Consider the following 24789-nt stretch of genomic DNA (forward strand, 5'->3'; position numbering starts at 1 on the left):
TCCATCCCCCTGAATTTGACGGCTTAAGGTGCATCACGTGTAAGCGAAACCGTACCATATTTGTCCTTTCGTGACTGGCTCGCGCCACTCGGCATAACGTCGTAAAGGTCCGTCCACATTGCAGCATGTGCCAGAACTTCGTTTCTTGTTACGGCTCGATGGCATTTGACTGTGTGCGCGCACCACATTTTGTTTGCCTTGCTTCCGCCGGCCTACATCGTCTCGCTTCCTCTTCTCTTTCCATTCTGGACGATTGCGTCTGCTTTACTCTCCAACCAAATGGGAAAGGGACGTTCCGGTCAGGGCTCCTTCTGGGACTGAAAGTCTTCCCTCTCCCTGTGAGGACTTAGCAGGCAGCTTCCTGGAAGCAAATCAAGAAGGCTCAGTGGGGTTGGTGCACAAGCCCCCCACCCCAACGACGTGGGTCTGGCTCGTAGACTCTGGTTCCCGTTGTTGAGTGCGCAGACACAGTTCAAGGGGACTGGGGTCCTAAACTCTCCTCTACTTCCCCACCGAAGTGCTCTAATCTTACCCCAGAGAGGTACCAGGATAGAGGAAGAGGCTGGCGCTCACCGTTGGTGGGGACACCTCTGGGTCCTCCCCAGTGTATGCATTACCAGGTGAGACTCTACGGTGAGAGGAGGAGTTCTGGGCTCAGGGACAAATGAGCGAAAGACTCATTACGATTTTCTGAAGGATTTTAACTCCGGCCTCCTAAAGACCTCTGTCCTTGGAGCGGGAGCTGCCAGGCTCTCCCCACTTGGCCCCTGTGTTAACATCTCATGCTCTGGCTGTCGATGACTCAGTCAAAGGTTATTACTAGGCCCCAGGAGGAATTCATAGTTCTTTGCATCTAGGTGAGTCCTCATCATACTTCATGGTGTGAAGGAGAGAGAGAGAGAAAAAGCCTAGAACACTGGTCTCAGGATAGTATGAACCCAGAATGGCTAATGTTTGATGTTGGCTTAACAACAACTCTGGGTTCAAATTTGGTCTTTGATCTTAGTCCCCCTAAGAATTCATATTCCTGGGCCCTGGCAGCCTAGATCTTTCTATTGCATAATGATAATGCTAGCCAGCATTGACCGAGTGCTCGCTATGAGCTTTAGCCAAGTGCTTGGCACGCGGAATGCCCTTGATAAATGTTTGCTGTTATTATTAATAAGCGTTTTATAGAATTTCTATCATTCGGTGGCTGGAACATTGTGACATACAGATGAGGAGACCAAGGCCTGGAGATTTGACTGACTCGTCCAGCTTTCCGCGGCTGAGCGGCGGGCGGGGGGATGAGGGGTCGGGGGGGCAGGGGACACACACCCAGGTTCCACGTTTGCAGCCCGCATCGTGACCGCTGCTTCCGCCGCCGTTGCCACTCCTTTGGCCATTAACGGTGGTTCTTCTGTGATTCCTCCTGATTCCTCCCAAGCGTCTTTAGAGGAGGTTTACACCTTGCGTTTACTGTTGACCTTATACGGGATCCTCTAGGCGCCTCTCCACCTAGATCACCTGTTCTACGAGGGTTGGGCCGGGAGAGCCCAGCACAGGGCCGGGCGCATAGTAGGGCCCAATCGAAACGTTCTCCGTGGCTGCTGGTAAACGCAGGAGTGCCGACACTTGTCCCCAGGTCGTGCGACACAGCAGCGCGCGCGGATTCTCACGGGAGTGGGAGCAAGCAGCTCTCATCCGTGCGGAGGGCGTCGCGCCAGGTGCTGTCCAAACCTCTCGCTTCATTCCCACGACGTCCCCGGAAGAAGGCTGGCAAGGTAAACCTTCTTCTGCAGCCCAGTGGGAAAGGGTGACTGTGTCACAGCTTTTCCGTATGGAGACCATAAGGGACAGAAAGCACGGATGAGGGAAACAAGGCTCCCGAATTCGGAGAGGCTAAGTAACGCACAGCTAGTAGGTGGTGGGGCTGGTTCTGAACCCAGTCCCTTGGAGCCCAGACTCTTTCTCTCTTCTCCACGGTTTCTATCTCAGCCACACCCTTTCCTGCCCTGGGCCACAGGTGCGGCAAGAAGCGAGACCTGGGGGCTTAATGACAGGAAACTTGGCCGCAAATTCCTGCTCTGCCATGTCCTGGCCTTGTGACCTTCGGCCGTGACTCAGCCTGCATTCATCTGAGGTTCCTCCTCAGAAACCTCTCCACTACCCTCCCCACCCAAAATAGTCGATAGAGCGCGCCGCGTCTTCTTTCAGGGGTTCTTAGGAGAGCTAAATGAGGGCGCGAGGACAAGGTGCCTGGGACCGCGCGTCGCGGAGAGCATGAACGACTGTGCCTCTTGCTGTTTCCTGTGGCCTGGGGCCTGGACGCAGCCTGGGAAACGTGGCATTTTAACGAGCTAACAATTATCTGGGCTGACCTGGATTTTATATTCTCCTCAAGTACTAATGGGCTGGGCCGGCCCTTGCTTGACATCACCTTGATTTTAGGAGCATGTGTTGGCTATTTTTTTCTTCTCCTTTAGCACCAAGAGCCTGGCAAGCTGATATTTAAAAATATCCGAAAGACGCCTCTCACCAATTAATTACCTGGAAATTGTACTAGACTGAAATTAATTCGAGCCTTAAGGACGCACCAGGGTCTCGAGCCTGGTTCCACACTCAGCTGGAGCCCGCGAACCTCGGGGATTCTGCTCTCCCGCCTTCCCCTCCCTCCAGGTTCTTGTGCCATTCTGCGTTTTATTTATGAAACACTTCCCCTTCCTTTATAATTATGTTTTCCATAAGAAGAACATCAACAGCCACCTCCTGGCTGGGCTAGAGTAATTGTTTGAATCTTTAGACTGTGTGCAATTTCAAAGGCTTGAGTTTATATAGATTACCTTGAATTTATCTCCGCAAACGCATCAGGAGAGAAAGCCGCCGCCTGGCTCGTGAAGTATTGTAAGCCCCGTGGCCACAGAGCGCCTGCGTCTGTGTACGGCCTGTTTATCTAAATGGATCTCCGTAAAACAGATTCATCAATAAACCAGGCTTTGCCAGCCTGTCCTGCCGTCTTCTATAAGCTTGTCAATGCCAAGGTCAGCAGTGGGGGCCCGGCCAAGGGACAGGTGTGGAGAAGATGTCAGCCAACAGTCCGGTGCCCTCCTCCGCCTCCCAACAGCTGGGCCAGCTGTAAGCCAGGGGGTAGAGGGGTGAGCGGCCCCAGGTGAGGGCAGCATCCCCAGGGGGAGGCCCTGGATACCGGATGAGAGGCCTGCAAATGGTTATGTCGCCAAGGGCAGAGGCCACGCAGTCTATAAGGCGGCTGTCTCCCCTCTGTGACGGGGTCTGGGCCACAGGGAGATGGAACTTAAAAAGCCAGCCATAAAGCCTCTTGTTCAAAGCCGTATATATTTATAGAGATATAAATGAGGTTTAATGCCGACGAAACTCACTATAAAAGCAAAAGACTTCATCTGGAGCTGTACTTCAGGTGCAGGCCAGTTCGGGGCTCCCGCCTTTCTCCAGCCCAGAGCCACCCCCGTGCACGCGCCCGTGCGCCCTGGAGCGGCCGCCGGGTCCGGGTCGGGGTCCGAGGGACGTCTGCAGACCGTGGTGCTCCCCTTCCCCCTCCAGGGCTGTTGAAAAGCAGCGAGCAAAAAGAGAAAAGGGAGAAAGCCAAAACCAAGCGGCTCCGAACAGCCAGGCGCCTGGCTTTAAATAAAGCAGTTCGAGGGAGGTTAGCGTTGCAGCCGCCTCGGAGGAGGCTGCCAGCTTCCTGCTCCTCACCGTGCCGGATGCGTGTGGCCCCGAGACCCGCACCGCCGGCCCCGCCCGCCGCGCGCGCTCCGCCCACGCTGCGGGGTTGGCGCGCGGACGGGCGTGGCGCAGCCGCCGCAAACCCGGGCCTGACTCCCGGCTCTGCCAGCCGTCGGCTGTGTGGCCTTGGGGAAGCCGCCTGCCTTCTCCGAGCTTCGGGTTCTTACCCGTGGAATCGGGCGAGTAGTTGCTCCATCTCGGAATGGCTGTGCGGGGGACCGTCTTGCTAGGCCGAAGGCGTGCGTTTTGCGAATGGCGGTCAGAGGGCCGCGTGGCTCTATGTTGGACACATATTCCCGCTCCCGGCGCCCAGGGGTGGGAGAGACGCTGTGCGGCCTGAGGTGGGCTGAGGAGCGCGTGCCTTTGGGAGTCGGACGGTGGACTTGAACCTGGCCCTCCTTTCATCTCCACACCGGTTGGCCTCAGGCCTGCAAAGGCCATGGGGCCAGAGCGCCCCGGGCAGACACTCAGGGGGAGGTCGACTGAGTTAAGAAGATGGTTCTTCTCTTTATGGAATTGCCCGTGTGGTGAGCCTGTCTGTCTCCCCGTACCTGGCCCCCCAGAAAGCTCAGGTCAGTAATGCTGCCCGCTGGGGCACAGGTCTTTGGGGAGGGTCTTTGGGTCACTGCGGTCCAGACCTGGCCCTCAAGAAGTCAGCGCACCATGCGGTGGGCACGGCATCCTCCAGGCATCCTCATCCAAAGAGGGGGCCAGGCGGGACGTTCAGGGGGAGAGACAGGCAAGGATGCCGTGGACCCTGACGTGTGCCGAGGGGGTGGGGAGGGGACCGCTCTCAGCAGGTCTCCTGTTAAAAATGGTGGGAGGCCCAGCGCAAATCATTAAAATGCAAAGTAGGGGTGCGCCAGACCCGCCTCCCCGCCCCGCCCCCCCCTTCCCACTTGCAGTTTATCAGCTTAATTTAGCGAGAATGAAAGGCTCAGGCGGCCATCCTTCAGGACTGGGAGGGACACGGAAAAAAAGCCACCAGAGAGTGTCTGTGGTGGCTTCCCTGGCAGCGTGCTCTCTCTAACCCCATGAAAGTCCCCTCCCAGGCACCTCTCCTATGTGGCGGGAGCCCAGGGGACGCGAGCGGGTTGGAGCTCTCTCAGCGCATGCTCACTCCCACGGCCTCCATGCTTCCTTTCCAGGTGGGGTCGTGGGGGCCCGGGGTGACCACATTTGATAGAGGAGCGAGGGGATTCCACCTGACACCCCCCAACTCTGCCATGGTGGGAAACCTGGGAGGAGACCTGCCTCTTGCTCCTTGAAACATTTTGCCCTTTATTTTTTCAAGTTGTTTTTTTTTTTTTTATCAGATAATAGATTTGCGTTGCCGTATTTATTTTATTGTATTTTTTAAGATTAAATTTATTAGGGTAACATTGGTCAATAAGATCATAGAAATTTCAGGTGTACAGTTTTGCAATATGACCTGCAGTGGGGCGGGATGACTCGGGCTGCTTGGGGTATCCCGTTACCTAGAGGGGGAACAGCATCCGCAAAGGCTCAGAGTCCTGGAAAGAGCATGTCGGGAGGTGACCGAGAAGCGCGATGTAGCTGGGGTACAGAGTCGTTGGTCACGGCGGTGGAGCCGGAGAAGAAGGAGGGTGGGATCTGGGCCTTCCTGTCAGCATCCTAAGGGGCCGGTTACCAGCAGCTTGGATGTTCTCGGTGTGGAATCTTAAGCTGCGTTGTAGGATGCAAGCTTGTCGCCTCGTTCATCAGAACATTCAAGGCATCGCCTAACCAAATTTTATTTATCGAGATATTCTTTTGGAGCGACCATATCTTTCACTACAAGATCTCCGAGCCAGAGGATGACGGTGGAGACTTGCGGGTGGGCGTGTGGGACCCTTATCTCTGGCCCAACGTCAGGGACGCTGTTCTGCCCTCACGTTAAAAGCACGAGGCCGGTCCTCAGTCCCCCGGTACTGCTCTGATTGGCAGTGCAGAGTTTACAGGCGAGATTGTTTAGTGAGAACAGGAGCAGAGAATGAAAGGAAAGCCCCCGAGACCAGAACCCTGGACCGCGCACTCCGCCCCCCTTAACCGTCTGCTCTGCTCCTTCTCGTCTGCAGGGAGGGTGTGGCTGGGAGGCTCGCATCCGGGTCTCCAGTCCAGGGAAAGTGCTTCCCTATTGATTTGTGTGTCAGCGATTCAAATGGGGGTATTTATCCTGTGGCTGAGCACCTAATAAAAATTTAAATTATCGTTTAAAAAAACCAGAAGGGAGGGAAAAAAACTCCTCGAGGAACAACCTCAGAAGGAAAGTAAGAAAACAGCCACACACACAATTGGAGGGCCTCACAAGGGAGCCAGAAGTCTAGGCTTGTGAGGTTTGCTAAGAGGTGCCTTGGGCCTTGCATTCCTCCTTTGAAATGCCTCTGCCTCCCACCCAAACTCCTTTCCCAGGCTCTACGCAGGCCCTGGCTTCTTCGCTTGTTAGCTGTGGGGCTTGGGCAAATGACAGACATTTCTCTCTGTTGCATAAATAGGAGAAAACAATGGCATCGTGTCCATAAAGCTCTGGGAGCAAAGGCTAGCACATAGTAGGTACTCAACAAATGTTGAGCTCCTCTCTGCAGCTCCCCTATTCAGATTCTCCCTTAAAAGCCAGGCGCTATCACCTATTAAAATCTGATCACAGCCAGTGGCTGTCTTACTTGAAAGGTTCTGAGTCACTAAATCACACCTATGTATAAATGATTGATAAGGAATTAATAGGTTAGGTGGCGGCACTCATGGGAAGGAAAAGGAAAGCAATGAAGGAAGCTTTAATAGCAGAAGGTCAGAAATCAGTGCCAGGCCCCTGTAGAGGTATTTGGGGCGATGGCACTTTGCGGTGTCCCTTAAATCGTGCCCATTAGGGAACCACCTCTCGGTCCTCTGTAAGAACAGCTCACACACAGATCAGGAAGGCAGGCAACGGGTCTCTCAAACTTCAGCGACAGCGTCAGAGGGCTCACCCACGCCCGTGACTAAATCCTGGCCCTTGACAGTGCCATTAACTGCACCCTCCCCGAAGGCCTGGACTGTTGTCGCTCTACAATTGGGACTATAAATCTCAAGTAGAAGCTGGGAACAGCCTGTCAGTTCCACGATACCTTCCTGGTACATTACGGCTCCTTTCTCCAAAATGACAATTTTACTTCTTTCTCCAAAGACTGCCTACCCCGCCTTTAAATTTTTATTCCGGCTGATGACCTTATCCGGTATTTAGACACAGGCACGTCCTCATCTCTCTGCCACTGATCGCACGCCTCCTGCTGTCACCCTGCCTGTCCTCTCGGTCTTCCGTCCTTCCCTTCGGGTGCCATGCCCACCTGCTCCTTGCAAAGGACCTTGTATTCTGAACCTCATCCTCCCACCCTCCCCAAGGGCTTCATTCCTACAATTATCGCCACTCCTCTCTTGAAGCTTCACCTTCTCCCTCACTCCTTCATGTTCCTACACGCATATCAATGTGCCCTGATACCTCCTGCCTTAAAAAAAAAAAAAAAACGGGAAAGCCTCTCCTGACTCGACTCTCCCAGTTTCCACCCTGTTTCTCAGCTCTCGTCTGCAGCAAAACTTACGGCAAGCGGAAGCATCTCCGTTCCTGGTTCTCACTGTCGTCTCCTCTGCACTGGCTCCGACTTTCATCCTCGCCCCTCACAGGCTGCTCGGGGGCCCCGTGGCCTTCGTGCAGCTGGACTTTGTTGTCATTTCTTTGTGACCTTCGTCCTTGACCTCTCAGCATCGTTGGGCAGCTATTCCTTTCTTTAAACTACTCTCTCCCCTTGTCACCGGCGACGTGAATTTCTTAGGTTCCTTTCTATCTCAAAGGCCACTCCTTGCCGGCTTCTCCTTCTGCACCTGACTCTGTAAAAGTCGGAGGGCCCTGGAACTCAGCCGTGAGCCTCTGTCTCTTCTCTAGTCTCGCCTTCATCTCAGCTGACCACATGCCACTCGCACACCCGTCGGTCACCGGCCCCACGCCTTCGGCTGTGTTCTGAAGGAGCCCAACGGTCTACCTGATACCTTATTTTGATATCTAGCAAAGTCCTCCCACTTCATTGTGTCCAAAGAAAATTCTTGGTTAGTCGATGTCCTAAAGTCGTTTCTCTTCCGGTCTTTCTCTTCTTGGCAAAAGGTACTATATTTACCTAGTTGCTGAAGTGAAAAAATAAAAAACAGAACTAGAAGTCATCTTCGCTTCCTCTTTTCCCTCACTCACCGCTCCACATTCAATCCACGAGCGGAGGCCGTTGACGCTCCCTCCGACGAGCCCAGCTCTCAGCTGCGAAAGCCAACTGTCTCTCCTCGTTCCGTGTTTCCCCTAAAGCCAGTCTATACCTGAAACCGAAGTGGTTTACTGAACATTTGGATCAGATTACATCCTTCCTTTCTTAAAACCCTTAAGTGATTTCCCTCGCACTTGAAATAAAATTCAAACGTCTCACCCTGATCCGCCAATTACTAGGTACCCCTTTGCCCGCCGTGTCACACCTCTCTCTCTCTACTATTCACCCCATTCCATTCTTATTGGTTTATCAAAAATGCCGATCTCGGAACCTCAGGACTTTTGAAATACCTGTTCCGTAGAATTTGGAGAAATCTCATGAAGCCTCTAATGCAGCTCTCTCATTTTATAGACAAGGAGACTGAGGCCAGAGAAGGGACATCTCATAGCAAATCAGTGGCAAAGCCAAGACCAGTTTTCTCCCTCCCCAGCACAGTCCCCTTCCCACTAGACCATGCTGGTTGACCTCTGCCCCCTGAATGCCTCACGAGCATCTTACCTCATGAGCTGCAGAGACCTTCACCTTGGTAGAAACATGGATCTGGCATTTGGTTCAGTCTTGGTTGTGATTTTAAGCAAGCCGACCCAGTTAATCTTAAGCATTATTGCGGAAGTTGTCCTTGACAGTTACTATGGAGAGATTTGGAATTTTTAACAAAGATCTCACGGATCTAACATTGCTGGACAATATATGGCTTCCTGGAAAAAGAGTCGCCATCTTTTAACCCCATATGGGCTGTTTGGTAGATAACGAGATCGAGCCATCTTGGGAGAGTCCCTTGTCATAGTGGACCCCTTATCATAGCGTGGTCCTTTCTCCGGAGTCTCCTGTACGTAGCCCGGCGAAGAGGGGCTGCCTTTCCGGGTAGCACAGATCTGTGGCCTCTTCACGTCCTTGTTTGCATTTGGCTGTCACTCCGTACATGCCACGTTTGAGCTCATTCGGCCGATTTCCCCTGTTCCGCCCACTTCCACGCCTCTGCTGATTTGCCTATAATCAAGGGTTATTTGTATATCAGATTCAGTTCACCGAAAAACAGCCATCACTTTGAAGGATTTTGTATCATGCTATCACATAAATTGTTTTGGAAGACGAAGACTATTTAGAAGATACTCAGCCTTCGCTCTAATCCGTGATCACGTTTATGTTTCTGTTTTTCCTCTTATAGTCTATATCACTGACGAATCTTGGGCTTGGGAGTTGGGGAGGGACATTGGGGTGTAACTTTCCTATCATGTGGAGGTTCAGGCCCAAACCATAGAGAACCTCTGAAACCACAATTTTAAACTTAAGAGCTGTTAAATGGCAACAACCTGGACGTCCTTCTACAACGCCAAAGCTTCCACCAGCCATGTTGCTGCTTCCCATTTCTTGGCCCTTGATAGCCTGGCCAGGTGTCGGGTAGAGTGGATGCCCGTATCGTCTGTTTGAGTGAAGATTCACGGGCTGGCGTGTGTTTGCTGTTTCCGCCTTATCCGGGTACTCTTTGAGATGTTCTAGAAGACTGGCGTTTTAGCATACCCTGCGGCCCTGGCTACCTGACTTGTTCTTCTTTCATCATATTTACTATCATTTAAATAATCTTTTTTCTGCTTCACTGACTTGCCCATTCAATGGAAGAAGCACTGGAATCCTCATGGTATAAGCCCTAAACACGCGAAGCTTTTTGTCTTCATTGCATTTCCGGGTACTTGACATCGCAGAAACTTTCTCCCATCTCTCCGCTCCCATCTGCACGGCACGTCCCAGAACGCAGAAGCAAACCGCCGAAGGTCCTTGAGTGAGAGACACCGACGTTCCGGGAAGTGTCTGAGGCCATTGACGTCCAGCAGTGACAAGGCCTCTGAGCTTATGAAACGTACGTTCTTGAGGAGATGTGTAAAAATCCATTGTCAAGTTCCTGTGGCTTTACCTCCTCAGTATCTGTTACGTCTGTCTCTTTCTCTCCATCTCTAACCCGATGGCGCTTGATTCAAAATTTCATCATCTTGCTCTGGCCCAGCAGAAACAAGCCCCTCACTGCCTCCTCACATCCTCTCTGGCCGCCTCCTAACCTACTCCTGCACTTTACTCAGAGATCTCATCAACACGCATATCTGATCCTGTCACCCCCCTGCTCCAGACCCTTAAGCACGACCCATTGATCTTAGGACATAAGCAAAAACCCTTAACAGGGTCCCGCTCCTGCCCCGCCCGCTGGCCTTGCTGGTCTTCCCTCTCGGGGCTCCAGCCGCGCTGGGCTCCGCTGCGCACCCTCGGGCTTCCCAGGCTGTGTGCCGTCCCATATTCTGCCCTCTCTGCCTCTTCGCTCTCCCCTCCGTCCCGCCTCTCCGTACCTTCCCTCCTCTGCCGGACTCATCTTCATCTACAAATCTCAACGCAGATGCTCCTTTCTCCGAGAAGCCATTCCTGGATTCCCAGGCCAGGCCACGTGCCCATCACGAGCTCTCACGAAACACTGTAAGCTTCTCTTTACCATTTAAAAAAAAAAAATTTGGTTGCAAAATGTAACGTAAACGCAGAAGCGCACACAAAACCTAAACATCAAATTTAATCAATAATAATGATGCGAGTGCCCCATCAGCACTGTCAAGGTTAAGCAATGGAACATCATCAGGACGCCAAGGGCACCCCGTTCAGCCCTTTCTGGTGACAGACCCCTCCCCGCGCTGGCGAGGGCCACTGCAACTGCTCTCCTGACTTCCCGGTCATAATTTCTTCACTTTTAGCAGGTTTAGAATCTGTCAGCTTAGAAATACATATTTATAGTTTATATGTTAATTATCAAATTTATCAAATTCAATCAAAATATTAAAAATGAAAACATCAAAGGTCATATCAGCATATCACATTTATCAGTACATATACTACTAATATATAGATAGGATCGCTTAACGAATATCCAGTTTCCCAGTGGTCAGTAGGTTCCAGAAGATCAGGGAACTCAGTGTCCCCCCGGCCCACTGTATCTTCCTCAGGTCTTCCGAGTCCCTTGCACACAGTAGGTCTTCCACTGATATTCAAAGACCCAGTGACTGAGGTAACAGGCGGACTGTAGACAGGAGCTGAGCTATTACGCGGGTCCTTACGAGGACCGCTTCTCACAAGGGGGCCCACCCATCGGGAGTTGGGGTGCCCACTGCATCTGAGGAACATGTTCAGAAGCATCTGCCACTTTCTTCCCAGAAACTTTAAACAAATAAGAAAGGTGATTGCATAAGCTCTATGGGGAAATAATCCTGTTAGTGCATCTGTTTATTTATGTGACTATTCATTTATTTATCTATCCAACCATGTAATAGTATACAGATTTGCAGCTACGAAAACGTACTAAAAACACAGAGCATCGTAGGAGACCGGGGGGTGGGTGGGAAATGGAAGCGTCTTCTAGGCGGCCTGAGTGTCGGCCTTCATTCCTGACCTACAGGAATAAACCCTGGCCCCTGTCAGCAACTCAGCCCAGGAGACGGTGAGAAAATAAACTGTGTCTCAGGGATTTGATTCATGAGGGAGAAAAACCGTGGCAGGATCATGGAAACACATGAATTATTCATGATTCAGACCGAGGAAGGGTAGAGAGGAGGAGGCAGTGGCCAGGAAACACACATCGAGAAAATGAAGCTCTCTGTGCCAGGGGGAGGCCCCGGCGGGGGACGGTGGAGAAGCCTACCGCGAGGGCTGACACCAGGCGTGACCGAGGAGGAAAACCAACTTGTCCCTCAGGCGGCCGAGCCGGGAACACCTGGCAGGCGCGAGGTGGCTCTAGAGTCTTGAGGTAGGTGAACTGAAGGAGCGTCCCAACCTGGGCAGGCCCGGGACTAGCAGCCCTGCACTTACTACCGAGTTTACAATTCAAGCCAGGTGTCAGGTTCCCTGCTGTCCCGTGATCGTGATGGCAGCAGAAGGGACTGGGGTGACAGCTGGCAGGGGGAGCGGGGAGTGGGGGCTGGTGGGGCTGGTGGGGCTGAGGGGTACGGAGGGGGGAGAGAATGTGAGCTCCCGAGAAGCGCTGCTCTGCCCTCGGGTTGTGTGTGTGCGTGTGTGAGGGGCACGCGGAGCGGAGGAGAAAGGACGAGGCTGGTTGTTAAAACAGAAGAGAGATTTGGGGTCGTGCTGAAGCGAGAGGGAGCCGGTTGCGAGTACGAGACCTCAAGGGGAAGGCGAAGCCGATGTCAGGAGCCGAGTAAATGCAGGAGTAGAATAAAGGAGAAGCCAAGGCATATTTAGAAATAGGACGACAGCTAAATTGCTAGGAGAGAGTCAGCGAGGGCCCGCAAGGCGGTGTGCGGCCTGATCCACCTGCTGTAAGGGCCTGGGTGGGCTGAACGCAGACAGTACAGTGTGCGTTTGGCTTTCCATTAAGAGTCCAACTCGGCGTGCCCATAGTACTTACTGAGCACCTACTACGTGCCAGGCCGGGGAAACAGAAATCGGTCTGCCCTCAAAGAGCTGACCCTCTAACTCAAGGGAGACAGATACTGAACATGTAAACCAAGAATCAAATACGGTTGCTTTAGGTGGACACGGAAAAGTGCCGTGAAATCCCTGAATCAGGGTGACGTGTCGGCCATTAACAGGACATGTTGGGAGGCGCGGGGGCTGCTTCGGCGAGGGCGGTCAGGCAGGGCCCCCCCGAGGAGGCGACATTCACGTGCAGCCCCGAGCGAGGCGCGGGGGCCAACCTCGCGCACGGCAAGGAGCTCGGAGCGAGCTGAGCCGTGAGGACCGCATGAGCACGCAGTCCACTCAACGTCCAGGCCACGTGGCCGCCCCGAGCCTTGGTTTCCTCAGTCTTCGAAATGAGAGAGCCGGACGAGCTGGCGGCTCAGGCCTGCTCGGTGTGGCATGGGGTCTGAGGGAGAGTTCGCTGCAAGGGCAGGCTTGACCTGGACTGGCAGGAAGAGCATCAGAGCATCAGTGAGGTCATTTAAACCAGTGAGGTCTTAGAGTTTTCTAAGACCTCTAATGAGAGCGAGGCAGGGTTGCCTGCTATTCCTCCTCGGAAGCGGGGTCCTCCTTCCCCCGCCAGGCAGGGAACTGTTGTCCTAAAAGACAGCCCCGGCTCACACTCCGCGGCCTCAAATCCATTACTTCCTGTTCCCCTTGCAAAATATCCCACTTATCTCATTATGCCTTTTAAAGTAGCGTGCGAAGCGGCCAACACAGTTCTAGATCTGCTTCCTTTATTTGTTTGCAGAGGTCTTGTCAATCTCTGAGACCCCAGCACAGTCCCAGGCTGGGGGCAGGTGTCCCCAGGGAGGCCGAGGGGCTAGATGAATTGTGGGTGGGCAGTGTATTAGCCTGCTCAGCTGCCGTGACGGAGACCACAGATCGAATGGCTCGAACGGCAGGAATTTATGTCTCACAGTCTTGGAGGCTGGAAGTCCGAGATCAATGTGCTGGCTGACTCAGTTCCTAGTGGGGACCCTCTTCCCGGCCTGCAGAGGGACACCTGCGTCCTCGCATGGTGGCGAGGGAGCACGAGAGCGCCGAGGTCTCTCTCTTACAAGGACCCTAATCCTGTCTTCTCGGGGCTCCCTGCTGATGACCTCATTTAACCCTAATTCCTTCTGTAACGGCCGCATCTCCGAACGCAGTCACACTGGGGTTAGGGCTCCCAACATAGGAATTCGGGGGGCCACGACTCATCCATAACAGCAGGGGCAGATGTGAGTGAGCGCAGAAGCTCCGGCAACAGCCTGAAACTTCCTCTCTGGGGGGACGCTTGTTGCTCCGTGGGGTGGTCGGGAAAGATCACACGGAGCGGGTGCCGCACGCGAGCTGCTCCCCTCTCACGCCCGGACCCCTACGGCAGTGTGTTTCCTTCTGACAAGAGAAGGTTTGGGAGGAAAACACACTTGGCTCCATGGGGTCCGGCCCCCGGGGGAGGAAAGGCGAAGCAGATCCTTTTCCGAGCTTGTTTTGATAGTGGGAAGGGTGTTGGGGGAGGGGCGAGGAGGGACAGCCGTGGGGAGATAAGGGAGCAATGGGCCTCTCTTCCAGGGGGGCCTCTGGGGCCGTTCATCCCCACGTGGCTTTGCCCTCGAGGGGGCTGGGGCTGGACTTCTTCACTGCCAGAGGGTGGTCATTCCGAGAGAGCGGCCGGGGGCCCGGCGAGAGGAGCTGCCAAGTTAACAAACACTTTTTCTGAACGCCTTCTTCAGCCCCGACTATTCTAAGTGCTTTCCATGCATTCACTTCCGCGTCCTCGTACTGGCTGCCTCATTCGATGGGGAAACTAAGGCGAGCGAAGTGACCCGCCCACGTTCTCGCAGCTGGTAACCTCAGGTTTGAACTTTACAGGCCACCCCCCAACCACGGCACTGCTGCCCCGGCTGTCACGCACCCTCCCGATGGGAATGCTGCGGAGGGGGCCTCTGTGGGTCACCCCCTGACTCCCAGGAGGTGGGCTGCAGCACAGACAGGGCCGCCAGCCCGTCCGGGGGTTGGGGGGCACTGGATGGGTGGGCTGGTGTCTGCCCCGCGCCCTCCCCTGCTGGGCTTTTCCTGACCAAGGCTTCCCTAGGAGAGAGGGGGCCGAAGATGAGGAGGGATATGGGACCCACGGGGACTGGAGAGAGACTGGAGAGAGACAGATAAGAGATAGAGAGAATTGAGAAATGAGGCCACGGAAAGCCCCGGGTGGCCACAGGTGACAAGCAACTGCGGACTCATGTGATCTCCTCGTCTGCAGTTGGGCAGGCTGCAGGCCTCGGGGGTGGCGGGGGTGGCAGTGATGGCGTGAGTCACTGTCCCTGATAGTAAAATCCGGAGAAGTCCTTGGCCGGCAGCGTTGTCCTTGCTCAGCACCCTAAGATGGTGACGCAGATAGAAACATGGACTCTGTCATGAGGTGATGTCCGCACCCCAAACAAGTCCCAGGTAGACTCTGGAGACCTTAATTCTAGATGCCCTTTGGCCATGAATGACCCATGTAACCTTGGACAAATCACAGTCCCCTGGGCTTCTGTTTAAATGGAGTAGCCGCGTGATGATGAATCCCCACGGTCCTTCCTACTCTTACACCTTCTGGGTTTGTCTGACCCCTCGGGGGACACCTGCCTGAGTGTCGATGTGCCCATCCGGGGGAGAAGAAAAATCCCTGTGCCTTTGCCTAGCCCCCAGGCCACACTGGAGACCTGCTCCAGTGACCAGCACTGTGGGCTCTGCCCATTTCGCCCGGCCGTGGCCTTGGCCACCGCATTCCATCCCGGCCTCCGGCTCCTCCGCCTCGAGGCGGGCGGCGACTGTCCTCGCCGCCTGCCTTCCCTCCCTGGGTTTTACGGGATGGGTAGGATAATGTTTTCTAATTACTTAGTGCTCTTTGGAGCGCAAGTGCTGTGAGTCAGGCTAAAGCACTCTGCTAGTTGCTTTCAGAGATTATTTATCCAGAAACATAAATGGGCATTTAAATGGGCTCAGAGGCTGCGGCGTGCGGGCCAGAGAAGGCCGTGACGCAGGGGCGGCTGGGAGGGGCCGGGGCGGAGCGCTGTGTGTCGTGTGGCAGATGCCCCCGATCCGCATGAGATTTTATCTCACTCATGACCTCAGGCTCCTCAAGCTTCTGCTTTTTTGGCTCCAGAATGTCCCTGGACTCACACCCCTTTATTGCAAAATGTATTTTATTACCTCATTAGGTGGCCACCCCAGAAGGGAACAGGCTACTACCTACTGCCAGTAGGAAACTGTGGTACTCAGCTGATGGAGCCCTCCGCCCTACATGACAGGGCGGTGTGGGCCAGGGTCTCCAGGTCCAGGCCTCGCCCCTGGAAGGCTGGCTCTGAGAATGTTTGCTGGAGACGCTGACCTTCCTCATTACGCAGCCATGAGAGGGTAGCAGCATTTCTTAGCTGTGTGTGCGCGCGTGCGTGCGTGTGTGTGTGTGAGAGAGAGAGAGAGAGAGAGAGAGAGAGAATGTACACATGCACGCTCGTCCAAGAGGCCAGCCTGCATGAAGACAGTGAGACTGTGATATCTATGCTCTTGGCTTTGACAACTGACAGAAAGGACATGGTTTAAATGTCACAGCAAGGGCCTGTGACAAGGGTAGTTAGGAAAGCCGATGTCCGTGGGCTTGACGGCACCGCAGGGGGTGCTGGGCTCATGACCCTGGGTGCCACGCCATAGTGGATCGAATCGCTGGTTTGGAATTATTTTTAGGAGGACTGAAAGCCTATGATAAAAATACAAGTGTATTCACACCTTTATTCAACATCCACCTATTAAATAGTGAATTGGCTGAAGCTGCAGTTAAGCATCATGAAGGACAAAAATTGTTAGACTAATCGTCGTTGTTATTAGAACTTCCCCCCAAAATAGACAGGAATCATGATTCCGTCTTGCAGAAAAAGAAACTGAGATTTTTAAATAACCTATCCAAAGTTTCACAGCCAAAGTTTTATTCATGAGGAGTCGGAATGCAAACTCAGGTCTCCGGCTCTGAGTCAGATGCTCCAAGGAATGGTTTTGGTCTTTCAAGGTGACAGTTAGGTGAAGGGGTTCTGATAAGACCACGGAGGCCAGCATGGGGAAGAGCAGGGTGTGTGCCCTGAGTGATGTGCATGTCACAGGAGTCCTGGGGAGGGTGGTTTCACATAGCAAACAGTCTGACTAGGCTGGGGCGATGGTCCTCAACCCTGGCTATGTGTTAAAACCACCCGAGCAGCCTTCCAGGTGTCCAGCCCCTCGGTCTCATGTCCAGCTATTCTGGTTTAATTGGTCTCAGTCATTGGCGTTGCCCGTGGTGCTTTCTAAAAGCTCCCTGGGTGATTCCGTTTTGCATCTTGGAATGAGACTCGCAAGCACCCAGTTTCAACATAAACAGGGTCTGAATCAAGGCGGGGACCGTGGGAAAGGAGGCGAGCTCTTTGGCATGCGATGCCTCTGGGACTGATGGTCCATGGGCCTGTGCAGGTCATGATGACTGAGGGTGGAGCCTGGGCACCGTTCCCAAGAGTAAAAGCTACAGGATGGAAGACAACAGGTCGGCGGTGGTTTGTTTTCAGACATTTCGAGTTTAATCATTATTGGGCCATCAGGCAGGAATGCCCAGCGAGAGTCCTATGAGTGTAAGGAACAGGGGATGGAGAACCATGAGAATTCACCTCCGAGGAAGTGGCGATTGAGGCTGAGGGCGGGCATGAGCTTGGAGAGAGGGAAGAGGAGGGGGCTCAGGCGGGAGGCAGAAGGACAGAGAGACGCTCACAAGCAATTGCTAAATGGAGAATTGTTCCATTCGCATTAGCCAATGTCTGGGTGGAGCAGGGTGATGGGCAACAGAGTCATTTTTCATGGACTTGGCTCCCTGTGACTTGGAAATTGATCAGCTGAGTCAATAGCTCCGTGCTCAGACTCAAAGCCCTGGCTGTGTGTGTGTGTGTGTGTGTGTGTGCGTGCAGGAAGTAGGGCAGCTGTAGCCCAGCTCTCCCTCACCAGAAACACAGCCTGCTCAGGCATCTGGAGGGACAGCAAGCTCACTTTGTCACCATCCTTGTCCTCTAAGCCCCAGGAGCATGTAGAAAGAACCAGCTGCCGACATATAAAGACTGTGAATTCGCCCAACATGACGAAGTCCCTTATTCGGAGCCATCCCAAAGGTGACTTCTTGTTTTCCTGGGGAAGACAATTCCATCAGCCCTCGCCGTGTTAAGGGAATCCCATGAGAGCATTTCTCATGACATCCGAGCATTATCCTATGGGACCAACTTAGTTCCCGAGAGGGACCCTGAGGATTCCCCTCAGACCCACCCTTTGAGGATCCTGAGATGAATGGACCCCGGCAGCAGAGTGGAAGAGGGCAATAATCTGGACCGCTTCAGCTTCGGGGCCTTGGGTCCAAGCCATGCCCCCACAGGTCCTGCCCTGGGATCCCTTTCGGGACTGCTTTCCCCACTGCGGGCCAGGGAAAGCTGCCTGGGAAGGGGTGGCGGGAAGGCAGGCAGGCAGGCAGGCAGGCGGGCAGGCGGGCAGGCGGGCAGGCGGGCAGGCGGCCTCGCCGGCTCCTCCCAGGCTGACTCATGGACTCTGGCCTCTCGTCTTGCACATTGCCCACCGCCTGGCTGTCTCGGCTTATTGGCTCCTGAGGTTCCTGGCTTAGGCAGAGTAATTACAGCTGAGGCCCTGATGAATTGGGGGCCAGTAATTAAAGCACCTATCGATTTTCTACTTAGAAGTTCCCTTTAGCTGGAAACAAAAGTGGGAAAAGGAGAGAGATCAGCAACTCGGGCAAGGTGTTTCCGCGCAGGGGAGTGTTCCGTGTGCGCTAGCTGGGCCCGGCGGTCACTGAGGAGGGGCTCTGGGGCACTCATTTATCACCGCCCCATCTATCTAGAATTTGAGAATTGATCGCTGGTCAATATGCCTCTGGGGCATAGTGCCAGCGGAGTTAAGTGTAGGAAGACCGTCTTCGGCAGAATTCATCTTCAGGTCGCCAAGCCATGAATCTGTCTTGTTTTGCTGCTTCAGTTGGCTTATTTTAATTATGAATTGAAGCGATTGACTCGTGTGTAGCATCTGCCTTCATCAGGCAACAACATAGGCTTTCTGTCACCAGAAATTTGGCTTCTCGTGGCTTTCGAAGCCAGGTACCAGAAAGCGAGGGTATGAGAGAGGGGCATGATGGGAAGGAGAAGGTCAGACAGGGTGGGCTTGAGAGAGGAGCATGATGGGAAGGAGAAGGGAGCAGAAGAAGAAGGTCCGAAGGCAAGTAGAGGGAGCCGGGAAGAGAACGGATACAAAGAAGGGTCTTTCGGGCTGATCCAGGGCTAAAGGGTGAGAGCAGTTTTAAAGAGAGGGCAAGACATCAGAGAGAAGAAACTGTCCAAGCAGAGGACATGGCCGAATCTGAAGAAAGAATGGAAGCAGAGAAGAAAGGAAGCAAAGAGAGAAGGGAGGAAAGAAAAGCAGAGGTCAATGTGAGCGAGAGATCGGCAAACGAAATGGCGAGAGGGTGTTTGGTGGGAACCTAAAACGCGTTTAGTCTTATTTAAAGATTGCTTAAGTTATTTTGGTGCATTTAACTCTTAATTCATCTTCCTTTCACCGAGCTAATGCGAAGTGTGAAAGAAAAACTAACGAGAAGAGGCCTCACTGGCAATCTTATTTCCGTCAGCTCCGGGGGCGCTCTCTCTCTCTCTCTCTCTCTCTTCTCGGGCTGGGTCACTTGATCAGAGACGATTCTTTTGTTTCTCAGAGAAATGTCACTCTTCCCCTAAGCCGTTTTCTTTCAGCCTTCTTCACTTGCTGCAGCTGGTTTGGCTGCTTAATGATGATGAAGTTAGATTAAAATCTGGGTTCTGATAATGATTGGAGCCGAGCAAAGAGAAGCGTTTTAGCATAATGCATGTTGGAACACAATTACCCATTATCCCAGTCAGGGCAGACAATAGGGGTGTTGGGGAGTAGTGAGTTGTGGAGAAGTAAGTGGGCTGTTACTTGTTATAAGACGGCTTTTAAAAAAATTCTACAGCAATACTGAATGGATTTATTCAGCTTATTCAACCCTCATTGTACAGTGTGCTTGCATCTGAAAGAAAGACTTCTGCAAGTATACCCAATAAATGGCAGCGAGGGGGTGGAGGCGAGTGTCGCTTATTGTGTTAAGTAGCTGTTGTGTGTACATGGTTGTACAGCACACTGCACACAGAAAAACCAGGTCCTGCCCGCACAGTGCTTAGAGGGCTCCCGGGCTTGAGTCCCACCTCTAACCGCGTTTATCTGGCTCAAATCTTAATGGCTCCCTCCTGTCAGCAGAGCAGAGGCGAGCTCTTACGCCCCGCAGGAAGGACTTAGGTCGAACTGATCTTGGCCCATCCCAGCACCATCCTTCTGCTTCCTCGTGTGCCAGGCCCTGACCCCTCTGCAGTGCGCCCCACTGCAGCTAGGGGGTTCCACCTTCCGCCCAGTTCCCCCAGGCCGAAGTCCATAGACAGGGTACATTTTTCCCTCGTGCCCCCGAGTCAATGGGTCACCAAGCCTTGCCATGCTATCTGATCACCATTGACCCCATCCCATCTCTGCGACCCCGGCCTGAGGTCAGTCCCACGTCACCTCTTCCTCGGACTCTTGGGCCATCGCAGTGGTGCCCCCCGCCCCCCCACACTGGTCTCATACCATCCTGATCTAGCCTCTGTGCTATCCTTGGAGCAATCTATTCAAATGGACCATGTGGGAACAATGTTCTCACTTTTGTGACGGCTCCTCGCTGCCTGCAGAGTGAACCTTTTTGCGCTGCGCGAGTCTGGGCGAGATAGGCAAGTTCTCTGGGCCCAGGATTTCTCATCTGCAGCAAGGGGGTCACCGTGGTTGTTTGTGGGGTCACCGCGAGAAGTAAATGAGATAATGTGAGTAACGCGAACGCAAGGCCGGGAGCATGGAAATGACGAACGGCGGGATTGGAGGGGGTAGCGATGGTGAGAGAAAGGGGAGTTGTTTTTATTGTTATTAGTATGGAGGAAAGTGTGTGTGATCAGGACACAGATTTACACCTACGGCTTTGTCTTTTCCCCCTGAGCTCCAGGCTGAAGGGTGTGTGTGTGTGAGTGTGTGAGAGAGTGTGTGTGTGTGTGTGTGTATGTGTGTGTGTGTAGCTGGCCACATGGTGCTTTTTTCTCTTTCACTTGAATGTCTATTGAACATCACGCGTTTAACAAGCTTGAAACTATCAGAATCTATCCAGGGTCCACCCCCCCTCGCCACCTGCACAGCCCATGCTCCCCGTCCCCCCACCGGGCTGGCTACAGTCCCGGACGCACGTTTTCATAAATACCATTGGTACATTGGCTGCGAGTAACCTGTGCAATTAAATATGGAAATAGATTTTCCTTTCACAAAGTTCCTTCTAAATGGACTGGTTGCATTTGCCCAAAACGGTTGGCTGGCAGCTGAAGTGCTTCCCCCCTGATGGCAGAGCTGTACTCCCGTTATCTCCCCGCCACGTCTACAAGTCGCTCGTCTGTTGATGTCACATTTACAGATCTTGAAGGCTGGGGGAAGCCGATGTCGGAAGGTGACATCTGTCTCTGAGCGCTGGGGCATGTCCTGCTACTCAGTGCAGTGAACCCCTTCGCCGCGCCCCTGTAGGATGTAAGAGGTGGAGACGGGGAGGAGGAGAGGTTAAATCCCAAGGTCCTAGGCATCACCTTTGAAGAGAGCCGAGTAAGTAGAGGGCAGCAGCAAAGCCACGTCTGTGTCGTCTGAGGCCATCGTAGGGGGGGCGTTGAGTCCCAGGGGAATGGGCTATACTATATTTGTCAGGGAATGAATGGGAGACGCTGGAGGGTCCCATCTCCACCCCTTCCACCCCCGTGGCTCGGAAAGGCTTCACTGTCCAGCCAGGAACGAGAAAGTCATCCTAGGTCCCTCCCTTTCCATCTCTGCTCACTCGCCAGTTTCTACCAGTCATGCTTGGTAGACCTACAGAATCTACCCGCTTCTTTCTCTCCAGGGGCAACCGCTTTTTCCTAGACAATTACAATAACCTCCTACGTGACCTTCCGGTGGCTCCTCTTGCCACCTTCCAATGCATTTACTTTAATAAAGCTTTATTTCTTTGTAATAGAGCCTGAGTATCTTTGAGCAATGCAGACCTAGTCATACCTTTTTCCTACTAAGATGCGCCAGTAGCTTCCCATTGTCTTGAGAATAATCTGCTAAATCTTTATTATGGCTTCAGAGACCTATAACTGCAATCTCAACCCATATTTGTCTCTTCCTCAGTTGGTATTAGAGTGAGATGCAAAAATATTGGTGGAGAGAGAGAGAGATTGTAGGAATTGGCTCACATAATTATGGAGACTGTCTGCTGTCTGCAACAACCTAGAGTTATCATGAAGATTGTATGAGATCATATACTTGAAAAGCCCCCAAATCCTGGTGCCTGGCCCCTGGTAGACATTCACTTCCTGTTCCATGGCTAGGAACCAAAAAAAAAAAAAAAAAATGTGAGGTAAAACATAAAGTGATAGAATATGCCCTCGCAAGGGACAGATGTTCAATGATGAGAATTCAGTTTTTCTTTCTTGCTCTTAAAAATCATTGATTTGCCTTTTCCTCCTAACAATTAAGAACACAACAAAAAATGGTTAAATAAAGGTGTTAGTTAACTCTGGTTTTACTTTTCATGATTTCTCTCTTCCTAATTATATCAGGGAAGTGTTGTGGGGGAGAAAGGGAGGCAGCTTTTCCTCTTAGGGTGTCCTAGGGTGAGCCCCAGGATGGCGCAGGGAGGGTGCGCCAGGAGAGCCTGTCTTTCCAGAGGGAGCTGAAGAGAGAGAGGAAGAAGGTGGACCTGCCTTCAAGGCAGGCCGGTTCTCACCGTGAGGCCCGGGCAGGTGCCTGTGGTGAAAGCTCTGCCCGAGACGGGCTTTCTGTACTGCTGACTCCCGGTAAGTGGGAAATAATATTATGCTGTACTAACACTTCCCCGGCATCACTGCATTAAACAAGATGGAAAATTATACCTAATTTAAAAAACATGCGGGGCTCTTCGTACCTGTTCTTAGTCATTAAAAATGTGTTTCTGAAGTGCTAAATTTATAGTTAATTGCATAGTTAATTCATTATATACCACTATTTTTTTCCTTACAAAACACCAAACTAAAGCAAACCCAACCAATTACTTAAAGTCTTAGAGATATCACAAAAGGAATGCCTTAAATTAGTAAATAATTTTAACTTAAGTAATTATTTACCGAAAGAGAGAGTGTGTTGAGTGCCTCAGGAGGCTGCTTGCTATTGGCCTCATAATAAACCTCCCACGTAATTCTTGATTAATTACTTATACGAGCAACATTTTATTTTCTTTGAACAAGCTGGGTTTTAAAAAGAGTTTATAAAATACGAGTGAAGAGACACGGCGGCCTCTCTTGGTCTTTTTCTGGCCTGTGAATGAGAGGGTGGGGAGTGCTTCCCAACTGCCCATATCTCCTTGTTTCTTTATAAATTAGGAATATTTTTCAGCTCACCCCCGATTTATTGTGTTGCTCTGGTTTGCTCTATACCGTGAGACATCACACACAAAGCAGGCACTCGAATAAGGAACAGATAAATGGATATGGCAATACCAGTAGCATTTTAAAAAATACACAAGTATGTCAAATATAGAATAATAGCATTTAAGTATTTCGGAAATAGAAGAAAAAGGCTAAATGAGCCAGTGATTTTCGACTTGTTTGGAATTGCGACATGGACTTTTGATAGAGTTCCTGCAATGCTCCCGGGTGTATGTTTATTATTTAAATTAATGTCAGCGAAATGAGTGTGCTAAGAATTTTGTGTAAACCAGAAATACCCTGAAAAGTCACATTTAGGGATTATTGCTCTAATTTTTAAGCATCTCTGGGCCTCAGATGACAGGCTGGGAACAATAATAGTGAGATCAAGTCAAAAGGAACCTCACTTCAGCCATGCATCATATGGTCACAAGGACGTTTTGGTCAAGGAGGTGGTCACATTAGATTATAATGGAGAAATTGCCCAGTGCCGTAGTACTGGTAATGTAGCTTCGTAAGGTCATAGCTATTATAAAGTCAAGGGCGGCGCGACGTCGCAGCCATAGTAACGTCGTAGCCGTCATGACGTCATGACGTCATGACGCCATAGCCGTGATAAGATCGCAGCTGTGGTAAGATTGTTGCAGTCTTAACAGCTGTGGTCCTTGCAAGGTTCTAGCGTGACACGTTACTCACAGCTAGTAATATAGAGTAAGGATATAAAAAAGAAACATTTTTCTGTAACTCTGCAATGAGTTTGTGCTTTAAGCTAAGTGTTATTACAAAAGAATCAAAGTTTGGAAAACTTTAAAATTTTATGAACTAAAACAGCTAAGTTAGCGAAGGTTAACTTATTATTGAAGAAAAGAAAGATATTTTTATGAACTTCGTGTGGCCTCAGGGTACGGCGTTTACAAAGTCTACGGACCGGAAGGTTCTCGGCCTTCGCGCCGGCTCCCGGCTCCCCGCGACTCGCCCGGAGCGACTTCCAGCCCCGCAAGCTCCCGTCACGGTGAGTGCCCGATGTGGGTGTACCGTTTTCTTTACCTTTTATGTGGCATTTTTATGGCACCTTCTCTATGTTTAGATACGTTTGGACACACAGTTTCCGTCGCGTTGTAATTGCTGATGGCGTGCGGCACAGTAGCGTGCTGTACAGGTCGGGCGCCGAGGAGCACAGGGCTGCGTGTGCAGCTGCGTGTGCAGCAGGCTGTGCCCTCGAGGGTGGTGTGAGTGCGCTCGGTGACCGTCCCAGTGACAGAACGCCTAACGATGCGTTTCTCCTGTCGTGTCGGCATCAGGAAGAGGGACATGACTGTACTGGTGTTTGCTTCGGAACGGAGCGTGGAGGAGAGAATGACATAGGGCCTTGGTCTCCAGCACAGAGAACCGTCTAACCCTGAGGGGCAGACAGCAAAAAAAGAAAAAAAAAAATCTTGAGAATTAATCTTTAACGTTTTTTCTGTTTAGAACAAATAAAAAAAGGGCAGCTTGCTGCCGGCATTAATTTCATATCATGCATAGGAATGTGTTTTCTAGGATTTGGCATTTTTCAGTGATTGAGAATGACTATACTTTTGTAAATGGAAATACCACTACTAAAAACAGAATGCTATAAATAGAATAATGTCACCCATTTCCAAAGACTATTAAATGTACTAGAGCGATGTGAAAATAGTAATAAAAAGCGAGGTATTTTGTGGCGAGCTTTGGGGTCGAGATCGGGACTGCAATCAACGCTCTGTCTCCAGGTGAGTGCTGTAGCCACAAGCAAC

General features: G+C 52.0%; 1 protein-coding gene across 5 annotated transcripts in view; it reads left to right on the forward strand.

Moving 5' to 3' along the window:
• The window catches only part of TNR (tenascin R), a 313783-nt gene that overhangs the window by 5066 nt on the left and 283928 nt on the right, over positions 1-24789 (forward strand). The window contains exon 1 of one of the 5 annotated variants that reach the window (XM_036234589.1): positions 3911-4313. The exons of 3 other annotated variants lie outside the window; for them this stretch is intronic. The gene's annotated coding sequence lies outside the window, so the exon portion shown is untranslated. Of the gene's footprint in view, positions 1-3910; positions 4314-20629; positions 24027-24789 lie in introns of those variants that run through there. One more of the 5 variants, XM_036234588.1, reaches the window with a different exon arrangement.

This window comes from Rousettus aegyptiacus, unplaced genomic scaffold, assembly GCF_014176215.1.
Source record: "Rousettus aegyptiacus isolate mRouAeg1 unplaced genomic scaffold, mRouAeg1.p scaffold_m13_p_17, whole genome shotgun sequence".
Classification (NCBI taxonomy): Eukaryota; Metazoa; Chordata; class Mammalia; order Chiroptera; family Pteropodidae; genus Rousettus; species Rousettus aegyptiacus.